Source organism: Hyaena hyaena, unplaced genomic scaffold (genome assembly GCF_003009895.1).
Source record: "Hyaena hyaena isolate Hyena2069 unplaced genomic scaffold, ASM300989v1 scaffold_591, whole genome shotgun sequence".
Lineage (NCBI taxonomy): Eukaryota > Metazoa > Chordata > Mammalia > Carnivora > Hyaenidae > Hyaena > Hyaena hyaena.
The window spans coordinates 971,610-986,872 of record NW_024081224.1 but is presented as its reverse complement, the minus strand read 5'-3'; the positions used below and the strand labels follow the sequence as shown (position 1 = coordinate 986,872).

At 34.1% G+C, this 15,263-nt stretch overlaps 1 protein-coding gene and 1 pseudogene across 2 annotated transcripts in view; both read right to left on the bottom strand.

Annotated features, from left to right (window-relative positions):
- EXOC6B (exocyst complex component 6B) overlaps positions 1 to 15,263 on the bottom strand; it is a 604,485-nt gene that overhangs the window by 208,926 nt on the left and 380,296 nt on the right. The gene's annotated exons all lie outside the window — the stretch shown is intronic.
- Positions 1 to 15,263, bottom strand: part of LOC120248524 — a 54,732-nt pseudogene that overhangs the window by 22,955 nt on the left and 16,514 nt on the right.

The window sequence follows — 15,263 nt, the reverse complement described above, 5'->3', positions numbered from 1 at the left end:
AGCCTGTTTCAGTCTGTGACTCCCTCTCTCTCTGACCCTCCCCTGCTCACGCTGTCTCTCTCTCTCTCCTACAAATAAATAAAACATTAAAAAAAAATTAAAAAAAAAAAAAGAATTTAGCTATCTTCTATTAAGCTAGACAATAAAGGGATTTGCAAAGATGTAAAACAATGCTGCTTGGAAAAAGTAAAGTTGTTTAGAAAATAGTCATTTTTCATTAAAATGTTATTTGCATTATCATATTGGATTTATATATTGCTCTTTAAAATAAAATAATAAATACTAAAAAGACGTCTAAGACAATTCCTAATATAGCATATACTGATAGATGTAACAGAAATAAACAAAAGTCCTTTTGTTTCCTCAGTAACGTGGGGGAGTATGAATAGTTCTCCAAACCAGAAAGTTTGAGAACTGCTACTCTGTAGGACAAACAACAGCAATAATAATAATAATAATAATAATAAAGACTTTTCGATTAAAATAGATGCAGTTTGATGGGGCACCTGGGTGGCTCAGTCAATTAAGCATCCAACTTCGGTTCAGGTCATGATCTCACAGCTCATGTGTTCAAGCCCCGCATCAGACTCAGTGCTGACGGCTCAGAGCTTGGAGTCTGATTCAGATTCTGTGTGTGTCTCTCTCTCTGCCCCTCCCTGCTTGTGCACTGTCTGTCTCTCTCTCTCTCTCTCAAATATAAATAAACATTAAAAAAATATTTAATACATGCAGTTTGAAATTCACAGTGCCTGGAACAGAGTACATATTTAATAAATATTAAATATTGTTGTTACTAATGATAACAGCTAAAGAGATGAAAACTAAATGAAAATAAGAAAAGATTCTTTCATAAACACAGTATTCAACTCTTAAAAATATTGCAAAAGAACAATTTTTTATTTTAACAAAAGGCAAATTCCTAAAGAATATATAGATCAACTACTCTATTAGTGGCTCTCTGATGACAAAAGCAACACATCATTGTGGTAAAAAAAAAATCCTCAAACATTACAGAAATACATAACAAAGAAAGACAAAGTCCCTTGTAATCCTACACTGCACAGATAATGGATTTCAAACCTTGTATTAACCTCTGGAATTTTTTTTTAACCAATATACCCTGCAGATACACAAACACACTTACATACAAACATTCTGGAAAAATGAGATCACACTAAATTTACTTGTAACATACTTTAAAAAATTTAATGTGTATCTTAAATTTTACTGTGCATTTATACTGATCTATATATTCATTACTTGGATGTATCAATATTTATTTAAGTGCTGACAGTTTCATATCATTGCTTTAAAAAATGCTTACCTTAAAAAATTTAAAAATTTTAAAATGCTATCTTAACATTCTTATAGATATATTGTTGCCTATTTGTGATGACGTTCTGAAAATAATATATGAGAATGGAATTGTTAAGTAAAAGGGTAGGGACACAGAATTTTAATAAACAAAGTCAATTGCCTGCTAAAAATTCATATTCTAACAAACAGTGCTTTCTTTGGTCACAACATTGTGAAAACTGGGTATTCTCAATCATTACTCATATTACATATAAAAATCTCCCTGATATTTTCATTTGCATTTCTATAATCATGAGTATAAGCATAGTTACTTATTGGCCTTTGTATTTCTTTTTGCCATATGCACATTTTTCTTCTAATTTTTAATTACACTGTCATTATAAAAGACTCAAAATTATGAAGAATTTAATAGAGCAAAGTGTGAAAATCCTTCTTCACATTTACTCACTAAACAAACTCCCTCCCAGAGATACTGAGCAGCATGGAATACATTCTTTCGGTCTGGCTTTTATATGATTCCATACATGTACAAGTGCATATATTTCTTCTCAAAACATGAAATCATAATAAATCTCCTGTTGTATAACTCAGTCTTATCAAATAGGATCTTACCACATCACTGTGTTCTTTTAAAAGGTTAAATATTATTCTAAGTATTTACAATACTATATGCTGTAATTTACCTTATAAGCTCCCTAATCATGGATATCTGAATTGTTTTCAATTTTTTACATAACAACATTGCAATTAATACTTATGTATATTGATTTTCAATGGCTACCAGATGGAACTGTGGGTTACATGAATATGAACTTTTAAGTTTTACTAGATACTGGTAGGTTGTGCTCCAAAAGGGCTTTCTATCATCAAAATTTTGGAAAGAGCTAATTTTCCTTTTTTTATCAGTCTTTATCATATATGCTCATCAGACAGGAAAATTTTATTGTGATTTTAAACTTCATTTCTCTGATTCCTAATAAGGGCTGAAAATCTTTTCATTTACTTACCAGTCATTTCTAGTTCTTCTTTTGTAAAACATCCATGTATATTCTTTCCCCATTTTTCTATTGAGCTTGTCCTTAATAATTTATAAGATTTAGATCTTAATCTTTGTTATATATAAATATTTTCTTGGTTTGTCTTTAATTATGTAGAGTTATCTTTAATTCTCAATTGTAGTATCTTACATCGTACATGAACGTCAACTTTTATGTGGTCAAGCACTTTAAAAATATAATTTTGGTCTATTCTACAGCATTGTTATCTTTTTCTATTGCTACACTGCACTATTTTAGATGTTATTGTTTTAAACTGATTATTTCATCCTTGAATCTTTCTATCCAAAATTATTTTTTTTCTTCCTGCTAATAATTTGGTTTTCTTCTAGGTCCCTCATAAAATTTCAAAGTTTTCTCTTATATGTCATACATACTTCTTGTCATATTTATTTCTACCTATTTTATCATTTTTCTTGTAGTTGTGAGTGCAATCCATTGTCATCACATTTTGTTATATGGTATAAGGTATAGACAATGCTGAAGAACATGATATGTAATATTGTATCCAGCACTATAACTAAACTCTAACTAATTCTAATATGTTTGCAGTTGGTTGTCTTGAGTTGTTTTGAATGGACAATCACGTTGTCTACAAACTGAACTTTCTCACATCCTTTCCAACAGTCCCCGTGCTTATTATTTTTCCTGTCTTACTTCACTGGCTCAGACCTGAAAAATACTGAATGACCGTGGTGACAATGGGCTTGTTTGTCCTGGCTCTGGCCTAATAGGAATGTTTCTGATGTTTCACCATTAAACATGATGTTTGTTCCATATCCCTGGTAAATAGCATCTATCAAATTAATGAAGTTTCTGTTCATTATTAGCTTGTTCAGGTTCTATTAGGAATGTCCATTAAAGTACATCAAATGTTAAACTGCTAATTTCATGTTAAAGTATTAAGTTGTTTTCAATATATGAAAGGTAATCATATAGTTTTTCCCTTTTAATCTTCTTGGTGTACGGAGTATTTTTTTTAACAATATGATATATACCTTTCTTATCTAATTTTGAGGTTGTTTGCTTTAAGTTCTATTTTATGCAATGTTAATATTGCTTTCTTTTTCTTAAATCTGGATGGAATATTTTCTCACACATTTCTTTTATATCTTTCTATCCTGTTTTATTTGAGTGGTATTTCTTGTAGACAACACAAAGTCAAATTTTTTACTTAAGGCAAATCTGACCATCTCTATGTCTAAAAGGAAATTTTACTATTTTCACATTAATGTCATTTTTGAAACATTTGGACTTACTACCATTATCTTATTTCATATTTTCTCTTTAATCACACTTTCTTTTTACCTTCACCCAATCTGGATTGGTTAAATTTTCCTGTTTCTGTTTCTCCCTATGCTGTTACACATTTTGCTTTACATTTTGCTTTAATATTTTTAAGAGTTTTTAAAATGTTTATTCATTTTTAGAGAGACAGAGTGCAAGCAGGAGAGGGGCAGAGAGAGAGAGGGAGACACAGAATCTGAAGCAGGCTTCAGGCTCTGAGCTGTCAGCACAGAGCCCAACGCAGGGCTCACACACGAACCACGATATCATGACCTGAGCCAAAGTCGGTCGCTCATCTGACTGAGCCACTTGTTTTAATATTTTTAATTGCTTCCCTGAAATTTTAAAACATTTAAAAGATGTATTTCAGTTATCTAGAGGCAATCAACACTGAGAGTCTCCAGAGGAATAAGACAAAAATCTTGGATACTTTCTCTTACTTTTCTCCAACCTAGTATCCACTGTATGTTGAGATTAGCTGAGATTTGTCGTTTACAATATACATGAATATCATTTAGTTTTAACTATAAATTTACTAGTTTCTATGCTCATTGTTCTTGCCTGGATTTCTGTGAAACTTTGCCAACATATATTCCTGAGTGATTTCGGAGAATGATGGAAAGCTTCTGAGTTCTTCATCCTATGATGTCATTCTTTTGCTATGCCACTATGAATACCAGTTCAGGCATAATAGAAGTCCAGTTTCAAAATGACTTCCCTTCGGAAATTTAACGATATTCATTTTCTTCTAGTATCCAATATTGCTAATCCTCATTTATCCAACCTTACTAGAGGATTCTTCAGCTGTTTCTATTCTATTTAGCTAATATACTGAGGTTTTAAAAGTTCATTTAGCATAGTTTTAATTTTTAATTTTCCATTCTTTTGAATTTCTCTGAGGATATTAATTAAACTTACTTCTGAAAGTTCTAAGTCAGATGTTAGTTCTTCTCTTTGTCATTTAGTGCCTATCTTTCATGTTATTAGTTTCTTCAGTTACTGGCTTGATTTGTTCATCTTTGTATCTAAGAATCCACTATCTCTTAATGTTGGTTATATCTACAGTAGTATGTCCCCAGTGACTGTGGTACAGGACAGGACATGTTTCTCGGGAGAGTTTACTGACAGTTTATATTCAGGCTGTGAGTGATGCCCACCTCTCCTTAAGGGGCATTATCTACATAAAGGTTGCCTTATCAAGTCAGCTGTGGTACCAATCACTTTGTTAGACACATGAGCCATTTCTCAATTTTTCACTGAAAAGGAGTAGGAAAGGCCCATAGAGAGCCAGAAGGCCAACATCTCTTCAAAAAAAAAAAAAAAAAAAAAATCACACTGACAACTGTCCCAGAGTCCATTCTCTATTAGTGTCAATAGTGTTGAGTAAGAATTACCAGAAAAGAGATTTATTATAGGAAAAGGGAAAGACATTAAGAAAACACCACTAAATTTGGAAGAATTCCACAGAGGTAAGACAAACCTTGTGTGGAAAAAAGTCAGACCTGGACAAAGACAAGAGTATAACTACTAGTAAAGACAGTCAGAACCTTAGAATGATTTGAAACCTTTTTATCATGCATGAGGGTAGCTAGGGAAACAGAAATAATCATTAAAAAAGAGTTAAAAGTGTTAGTAAAAGCTGCATAGCATATAATCTATTCCCAGTTGCCTATTCCCAGCAATAGGACCCCATACCATGGTCATGAGAAAAACACATGAAATGAACAATAAGTAAAAACTGAGCCAAATATACTCTTGTTAACTACACCTTGGGTATTTGTGAAGAGTTTGAGAGGGGGTTATTTCACTAAAAAAAAAAAAAAAAAAAAAAGTCATGAGGAATATGACATATCTGTAAAAGAGTTAAGCTAATGGTGATAACTCAAGATAGCTTCTTGGAAGTGTTACCACGGGTATCGTGGAGTTACATACCATGTTATCTTGCCAGTTCTATTCACTTAGAGAAGGAATCATGGACTTTCTGTCCTGGGGTACAATATAAGTAGGCTGGAGTCTGGAGAAATCCAGGGCCCCTTCTGCTTATATTTTGCTCAGTACTCTTATCCTAATCATCCTAGAATTGAGCTAGTCAGCAGGGAAATAAAAGAATAAGGAGCCAACATTCTGGCTCTCAGCTTGGCACATTTGAACAAGAGTGATTTCATACTTGACCAGTATTTTCCCCCCAAATAATCATAATCTCGTGTGTGTGTGTGTGTGTGTGTGTGTGTGTGTTTATATATTTCAAAAATCCCTTATCTTGTATGCCAATGACATTCTTTTTCTTTTCCTTATTAATAGTTTTTATTTGTCTTCCCTTTGTCAACCCCTGAGCTAACCATTTTCCCCATCCTGTCTGGGGAGGAAAGGAAAAGAGCCATACGGGGCAGACAAGACAAAGGAGAAAGACACATGGGAGGTGAAGATGGCTCCTTCCTATGATGAAGAAGATGAGAAGGGCCACCATCAAGCGAGAGTCCCATGGTCTCCAAGAGGGCACAGCCCGAAATGGTGCAGAAGAGCTGTTGCTTCTGAGACGGGTTCCTGGAATAACCAATGATGAAGTTCCCAAACACAGTCCCAATTCCAGCCCCAGAGCCAGCCACCCCTATAACGGCTGTCCCAGCCCTAAGAACTTGGCTGCTGTGTGGATGTCCCTTTAAAAGGCACCAGTTTGGAAGCTGCGGCTAGGAATAAGTGAGATCAGGGTACATGGGCTGCCAAGCTACTGTTCTGGCACCACTGCAGACAATGATCCACTCAACAGCTGACAGGTGCTCCTGACCAAACAGGGATGGAGAGAACTTAGCACTGGCGTACAGTTTGAAAGGATGAGGGACTGTGGCTGAGAGTGGGTCCTCATGCAGAGAAGACAGAGAGGGGGTGCCAGCTACATTCTCTTCTTTCCTTTCACTGCTACTAAATTATTTCCACTTAAAAAATATATCTGCATTATTATTTCATGGGATTGGTGAGTTAAAGAATATTTGGACACGTGCACCTAGTCTATCTTGACCATGTACATTTTTTTATTGGTAATATTTTAACTCAATACCTAACAGCATCTTATATGCTCTTTATATTATATGCTCTTAACATAGAAGAGTATGTCATTTATTAAGAAATCAGTCTTGTCTGTTTCTACTAGACTTGACCATTTATAGTGATTTTAACAGGAAGTATTAAGAATTTTAATAATAAAAAATAAAGAGTTTTCATAATCAAATTTAAGACTTCTCCTTAATGGCCCCTGAGTTTTGTACCATGATAAGAAAATCTCCACCACATTTTCTTCTAAAATCTTTGTGCCTTTTTAAAAACGTATATTTAAATATTTGTGTAAGGGCAGTGAAAGGAATCTATTTTTCCCCATCTTAACTCTGCTGTTACAGCATTTATCCCAAAATCCACCCTTGTTCTCAGTGATTTGATATATACTTATCATATATTAAATTCTCAAATAGTCATGGCTACTCCATAGAACTACATATACATATCCCTGCAAGTGTTACCTTCCAAATTCAGTTAAAAAAAATGTGTTCTCCCTAATTTTCTTTCTTAGAGCTTTACTGATGATTCCTTTCCTCACATTCTTTCTTCTAGATAAATTGTACATAATTGTAATTGTAATAAATCCAATGCAAATCCCACGGGGATTTTTATTGTGTTGCTTTCTATTAATGGATACAAACATTTTACCGTATGACAAAGTTATATGATGATATTCAGTAGTTTTATAAATTTCCCAATACAGTATTCACATATTTCATGTTTACTCCAAAATGTTTTAATCTTTTTGTTGTTATTGTGAATGGGATTTTTATATCCATTACATTTTTCAGGTTTTGATTTATACATGGGAAAACTACAAATTAATGTACTTATTAAATTACATATTATTGTTTCTGATCGATTGTTCCTTAGTTAGGTTTGACGGTATTCCAGATGTTAGACCACATAATTGGCAAGCAGTAATAATTTTACCTTATGTATTTATTTGTTACTCTTTTATTTGTACTTATTATTTGTTGCTCTTACATAATTGCCTCAGCAAGCACCTTCAGAGAAAAATCATTAAATAATGATGCTAGGAAACGTTTTATACACATATACACACACAAACACATATTTATTTTAAGGAAATGTTTATACATTGTTTACCTAAGGATTTTTTATAGGATTGTTCAACTATATACCAAATGTTTTTAGGTATTCAAAAATTTAATCTTTTGTATTTCAATATAATTTCAGAATTATAGTGAACTAACCTTGCATTCCTAGATGAATTTCATTTGACCATGGCTTATGTTCTTTGTTTTTTAATTTTTTTTATGTCTTTATTTTATTTTGAGAGACACAGACAGAGAGAGAGCAGGGGAGGGGCAGAGAGAGAGGGAAACACAGAATCTGAAGCAGGCTCCAGGCTCTGAGCTGTCAGCACAGAGCCCGATGTGGGGCTTGAACCCACAGACTGTGAGAACATGACTGGAGCTGAAGTCGGATGCTTACCTGACTGAGCCATCCAAGAGCCCCTGTTCTTTTAATATGTTGGTCTATTGTGTTTGCTGAATTTTTAAAGATTATTTTCATCAATATTGTGCAAGACTGACTTGTAGATTTTTTTTTAACTTCTTAAAAAATTTATTTCATTTTGAGAGAGAGAGTGAGTGCACAGTGGGGGCAGAGGGAGGAAGAGAGGGAATTTCAAGCAGGCTCCATGTTCAGTGCAGACCCTGACTTGGGGGAGCTCCATCCTGGGATCATGACCTCAGCTGAAATCAACAGTCAGACACTCAAATGACTGAGTCACCTAGGTGCCCCTCTTATTTTACTTTTTGATGTCAGGTTTTTATACCAATATTATATTGTCTCATGAATGTAACTGTTAATTATCCCTTCTATCTCCAAGGTCAAGAAGATTTTTAGTGGCATTAATATTACTTGCTCCTTAATAGTTAAGCAGAATTCATCCATGAAGCCATTAGAAGGCATTTAATTAAGAGGTAAGGATAGATAAATTCTTTGTATCAGTTTTATTCTTCTATTATTGTGTTTCGATTTTTCTAACTCCTTTAAAATCTGTATAGGGGCGCGTGGGTGGCTCAACTGGTTAAGCATCCTACTTCAGCTCAGGTCATGATCTCACAATTCATGGGTTCGAGCCCCATGTTTGGCTCTGTGCTGACAACTCAGAGCCTGGAGCCTATTTCAAATTCTGTGTCAAACCCCCCACCCCATCCCTCCCCCATTCACACTCTGTGTCTCTATCTCAAAAATAAACATGAAAAAAAAAATCTGTGTAAAATTTCCTAGAAAATTATATATTTCATCTAAAATTTCAAATGTGTAGCATAGATTTGTGCAAAGCTGTAGCATTCAATTTTGTCTGTATATAAATCATCTCCCAATTCTTTAATCTTTCAAAATTTTAATTTTGGATATTTCTGGCTTTCTTCCTTTCCCCACTTAAGACTAATGACTTTTACATTATCAAAGATAAAACTCTTAAATCTATCAGTTCAATTGATATTGAATTCAGAGACAGCATGACCAGGGGAGCGTCAGAGAGAGAGGGAGATACAGACTCTGAAATAGGCTCCAGGCTCTGAGCTGGCAGTCAGCACAGAGCCCGACGCAGGACTCGAACCCACGAACCGCGAGATCATGAACTAAGCGAAAGTCGGACACTTAACTGACTAAGCCACCCAGGCGCCCCTGTTTTTTCATTCTTGATAGATTTAAACTGGAAACATTCAAATTACGAATTTTCCTTCAGTATCCTTAATTGTACCTCATACATAGGTTATGACATGTTTTGCTTTTATTACCATTATTTAAAATTTTTCTAAAAGTTAGTTTTGACTTCTATGATCACAGAATTGTTCAAGAGATCATTTTCTAATTGTCAGTGTTACCGTTACACAAATAACTTCAATGTGTCTCTACATCTGCACTGTGATGTGACCCCAAGTCAGTCTGACGCCCCAGTCTGAGCTCTCAGCTATTACTGGGGTTTCCTACTGCCTCCTCTCTCGCCGTTTCTTTTGTTGTCAATCTTTTGCTTTATGGCTTGTATTTTATGACCTAATATATTTCAAATCTGTATTTAATATGCTTTGAAACGTCAATAATTATAAGACGCACTGTTATGTTCAAATGATCATGAAAGAATACACAGTGCCAATTATAACTGTAAGCCAGTTGATTAGAAGAAAAAATTCTAAGTCCAGAGATGTTAAAATGTAAAAAGAAATGATGTTTGCAACTGATGAAACACACTAGTATGCTGAAGCCATATTTTTCTATTTATATACTTCAAAAATAAAATTTGGTATTTGCCATTTGTACTCCCTGTGCTTCTAAGTTAAGCATTATCAATAAGGTCTTTCTGAATTTTCTCACTTACTTTGCAGAAGCTAGAACCCGCTTGAAATTGGGGATCTATGCATCAGTCTTTGACACTCAACTTTGATTTGGTTCAAATGTTATTAATATATAGAAAGTGGTCTCTGCAATAATTGGAATGGGGCTAGGGTCACTCCTATAGTTTTACTTATGGGTAAAGCTTACAACTTTATTTTGTCAATGTTTGGAGAGTGTTTTAGGGAGGCAATCTGCTCAAGTAGCCATTTTTCCCAGAAAATGTCACATAAATTTCAGATCACTTCACGTAAGAGTTGATGAAATCAAATTTAGGGATATCAAATAATAGGCCTTTGTAATTAATAATAATTTTATTTTTAGCTTGAACTTAGTATTCTAAGATAATTCATTAATTTAGTGCCTTTAAGAGATACGTAAACAAACTAAAAAGTTACCTTTAGCTTTTGTCTTGGTTCCAGTGGCACTGTCACTATTCCAAAACTTTTCTGAAAATCACGGTGGGAGTCACCTATCTTGATATTTGCATCTGACCTCTAAGAATATCCTGGCATTTTCTGTCAAATGAGCACCCAGCTGTTTCCAAAAGACTATTTCTGCCCTTTCTCAAAATGGAAGAGGCAGATAAAAAGATGAAGATATTAGAAGATAATGGAGACATTTTTTTAAATGATTATTTATTTTTCGGAGAGAGAGTATGCATGAGTGGGGGAGGGGCAGGAAAAGGCGGGGGGCAGAATATCTCCAGCAGGCTCTGCACTGACAGCAGGGACCCAATGTGTGGCTTCATCTCACGAACTGCGAGATCATGACCTGAATTGAAGTTGGAGGCTTAACCGACTGAGCCACCCAGGTGCCCCTAATGGAAACAGGTTTTTAAACTGAAGATGATTTTATATGATTAAAGAAGTCTAATGAAAAGCAAATAGGCCATATTAGGAGAAATGAATAAAGTACCAAGGGCAAGTAAGGATATAAGATATAAGCATAGAGTGGTTTAATTTTTTTAAACATGTTTCATAACTTAGATATCTATAGGAGGGTATACAGTAAGTAGTGCTAATCACTCTCTGAATATTTTTGAAACTTCTTTTAGAACAGCTTTCTTGGCCATTACTACATTGTTTTCAGTGGAAGCAACTTTTCATCACCTGAGTGATATTTTTCTTAATATTTAATTCAGACATTAGGGCAGTGATGATTTTGTTTTCCAGGGGACATTTGACAATGTCTGGAAACATTTTGGTTTTCACAATTCAGGCAGAAGGTAGGGTGGCATTTAATTGGTATAGGCCAGGGATGTTGCTAAACAACCCACAGTACACAGCCCCCACAACAAAGAATTATCCAGCCCTAATGTAAATAGTGCCATGACTGTGAATCCTTGCTTAAGAGCCAAGACTAAGGAATAAAGGGGTAGATTGCTTAAGTATGGTTTCTTGCAACTTACAGGCTTTTAACAAATATTTCTTGGATGAAGAAATAATTAAATTGAATGACACTCTTTGGGATAATAAATAACAATTATAAAACAAGAAGACCCATAAAATGGCTCTAAATATATTGCTTTGGGGAAAACTGTATTTCTTTCCAAGAAGACTATATCAAAGGACAAAATTTATTTAGAAATGTGTTATGACTGTTATAAAAACCACACACACACTCATACAACTCAAGACATAACTGAAAAAGTTATATTTCTTCATCTTATTTCCTTCAGAGTTTTATAAGAAAGCAAAAACAAACTACTGATGTAGCCATCATCTTCTGCTCATTTCGAAAATTGGTCTTTGCTTCCAAGAATATGGATGGAATGAATGTTTCTCCCCATAAGTCTTAAAAACTCTTCATGATAAAGTCTGAGAAAAAAAGATCTAAAGGAAAACAGAACCTATAAAAACCTCCATAAACTTGAAAAGTCATACCAGAGGGAAATTTTACCTTTATAACTCCCTTAATATATTATTTCACAATGAAGTTCCATTGAAAGCAACATATAACCTTAATTAAAGGGAAATAAAAAGGCAGAAAAAAATTCCTAAATTTCTCTATTTTGGTGAAACTATTCAAAGAAACTGAGCTGTCAATCCTGTCAGTGACAAATGTTAACACATTGTACACTGAAAAGACAAACTTGGGAACTGGAGATTTGACAGATTTGGGGGCCAAAAAATTCATGGCTATGGGAACACAGACAAGATGCTTAACCATAATGATCCTGAGTTCCTCCACTGTCAAGTGGGGATACTAACATCTATCTTCTCAAAGGTTGTATGCTATTACTATCACAAATCATAATAGAGACTAAAAGATCAGATAATTCAGACTACCTGATTTAGTTTCCTAAAGGCATTAAAAACACCACAGAATCATTTTTTAAGTACTGCAGTATAGAAAATCTAGTATAGAAAATACCTAGTATAGAAAACCTCAGTCTACACATACTTTTTCAGAATTGGCCTCATAGCTTCAAATAAGATTCACCAACAACTTTATAATGAATTTTGAACAATTATTTTGATGAGAAGCTCATTTATTTAAACTTTACTGCACATAACCTCCACCAATACTGAACCGTGAATTAAGAACAGAAGGATCAGGCTGTGCTCTTATCTAGATCTTTAGTGAGAATGAGGAATTAAATCCGGAGTAAATCTCTATCTATTCACAATTGCTTATTTCAGTGATGAATTACTCTTAAAAGGCATCTTCAGGACTTTTGGATTCCAAACATATCCCATACAGTTAAGTCAGCAATACTCCACATCATTACACTACATTCTTCCATGGAGAGGATATTTCATCTTTATAATCTTACCAAGCGGTACGGTGCATCACTGAGCACATAGTAGGTACTTAATAAATGTCTAATTAAATTAAAAGCAGTGAACCTCAAATTCTAGGAGCTCAAGTTATTCCAAAATTACACACATAAAAATAAAATAAATTGAACAATGAGAAGGAAATGTCATTGAATTAGAAGTGCATTACTATCAATTTATCTAAGACATTAGACTATGAAGCTACATTGCCACTTGATCAGGAACACATCACAGAGAAAATCGGTCATTCTGAAACTTGGGCCTGTAGTTCTCAATCTTATAAAGAAGCACTGTTACAGACCAGGGCATATAATTTTTCCTAACCCTTTCAGAAATCATCTTCATCTCACATTTAATGCATTCTCTTTCCATTAACACTTCAGAACCCACTTGAGAGTCTTGCTACATGGATGTCTAGAGCAAGATATGCAAGTGCTGAGGCCCTGGACCAAAATTTCCTTTTGACACTTTTCCTAAAGCCCAATTTAATTTACTTTCCACCATGTTGTCCAGAGAAACACCAGGTGTCAAAAAAAAAAANAAAAAAAAAAACAAAAAGAAAAAACAAAAAAAAAGAAAAAAACAAAAAACAAAAAACAAAAAAAAAAAAACAAAAACACTACGCTGATTCTGTAAAAGGTTGATGTTGCTCTTTCTCAGGATCTAGAGACAACAAAATCCTACCTCTGCCAGTTACGAGCTGTGTGATTCTGGGCAACTTAATTACGTTCTCTGCCCTTGAGTTTCCTCCCTATTAAAAGAGTAAAATACTACCAATCTCACAGGATTCTTAAATAACTAATATTTGTAAAGTGCTTAAAACAGTTTGTGTATACTATTAGTGTATAGTCTTTGTTAAATAAATAAGATCTATTTTGGTAGAAACAATCTCAGCAGGCTTATTTTGCAGGTACAGAAATATAAAGATTATTGTAAAAGTCATAAATTAAAACATTTAAACATAATTATGTTTTTACATTTGGCCGCATTTAAAAAGTTTTTGTTTTTTGTTTTTTTCAGGGTGCTTAGGTGGCTCAGTAGGTTAAGCGTCTGACTTAAGCTCAGCTCAGGATCTCACAGTGCATGAGTTCGAGCCCTGCATCAGGTTCTGTGCTGACAATTTGGAGCCTGGAGTCTGCTTCAGATTCTGTCTCCCTCTCTCTCTGCCCCTCCCCTACAGTGTTCTCTCTCTGCCTCTCTCTCTCTCTCTCACTCTCTCTGAAAATTAAATATATAAAAATTTTAAGACATTTTTTCTAAAATAGAAATGGAGACTTGAGTGTTATTCTGAGCTAACATCCAATTGTATCTCTTGTAGTGAAGAAAAAAAAACAAACCCAGAATCACAATAACAAAGTTAAGTATTTCTTGCTATATAACTTACCACCACCAATACATACAATATAGTAGCTATATACACTAAGTTAACACATTTAAGGAATTTAAATACCAGAAATATGCTTTCATTACTACAGGACCTAACTTCTCCATTAAACTTTCTATAAAAGACAAAGTCAAAAGAAAGAATCATATCAATAAAAGGAACACTTAGGTCCATTTATTTCAAATATTTTATACAATATTATATGCATAACACTCCAGCCCTAGGAATAAGTACATATTAAATGACCTCAAAGTCATGTCCAAATTTAAATTCATCACCCCTTCCTAAAACTGCCCTTTTTTACAGGCTATCTATCTTCTTGATATTATCACCTCTCAATTCCTGGCTCAAAGCTATCAGTCATTTGTAACTCTCCCCTTGCTCTAAACATCCACTCATTATCCACTTATATTGATTTTACCTCCAAAATATCTCTCTTAGTAATTCTCTCTTTATCTCTATTCTGTCAATTCAAATATTCTTTAATCTCAACTAGATGTACTAGGAGAAATTGCAGTTACTAATTTGTTTTCCTATCTATAATTTGTTCCATCTCCAATCCAATTTCCTGCAATCAAATTAATTTTCACACTTCCTTGTTCAAATTCCATCAGTGATTCTCCATTTTGCCTTAACTTGCTAGTTGGGATTTCCACAGTCTGGCCTCAACTATTGCCTTTTCCAATTCACATCGCCCTGCTTTCTTTATATATCTTAAGCTCAGGAAATATCACATTACTCATTATTTCCCATCCCCCACCCCTGCGCCACCAAACTTCTGAACTTTACTGCCTTTTGTTTTAAATAGGGTTACTTCTGTCTTAAAAGATCTTTCCTAAAAATTCTTCAAAACAACTTTCTTACTTTCTTCATAAAATCATTCCCAAACTTGCTCTCTCTGGGAACTCCTGCTTGGATGTCCACTGTGCTTTATCTCTATTACTCTAGAGCACTGATCATATTTTACACTGACCAGTCATTTAAGATACCTGTCTAGTGCTTTTCACATAGTAAGAG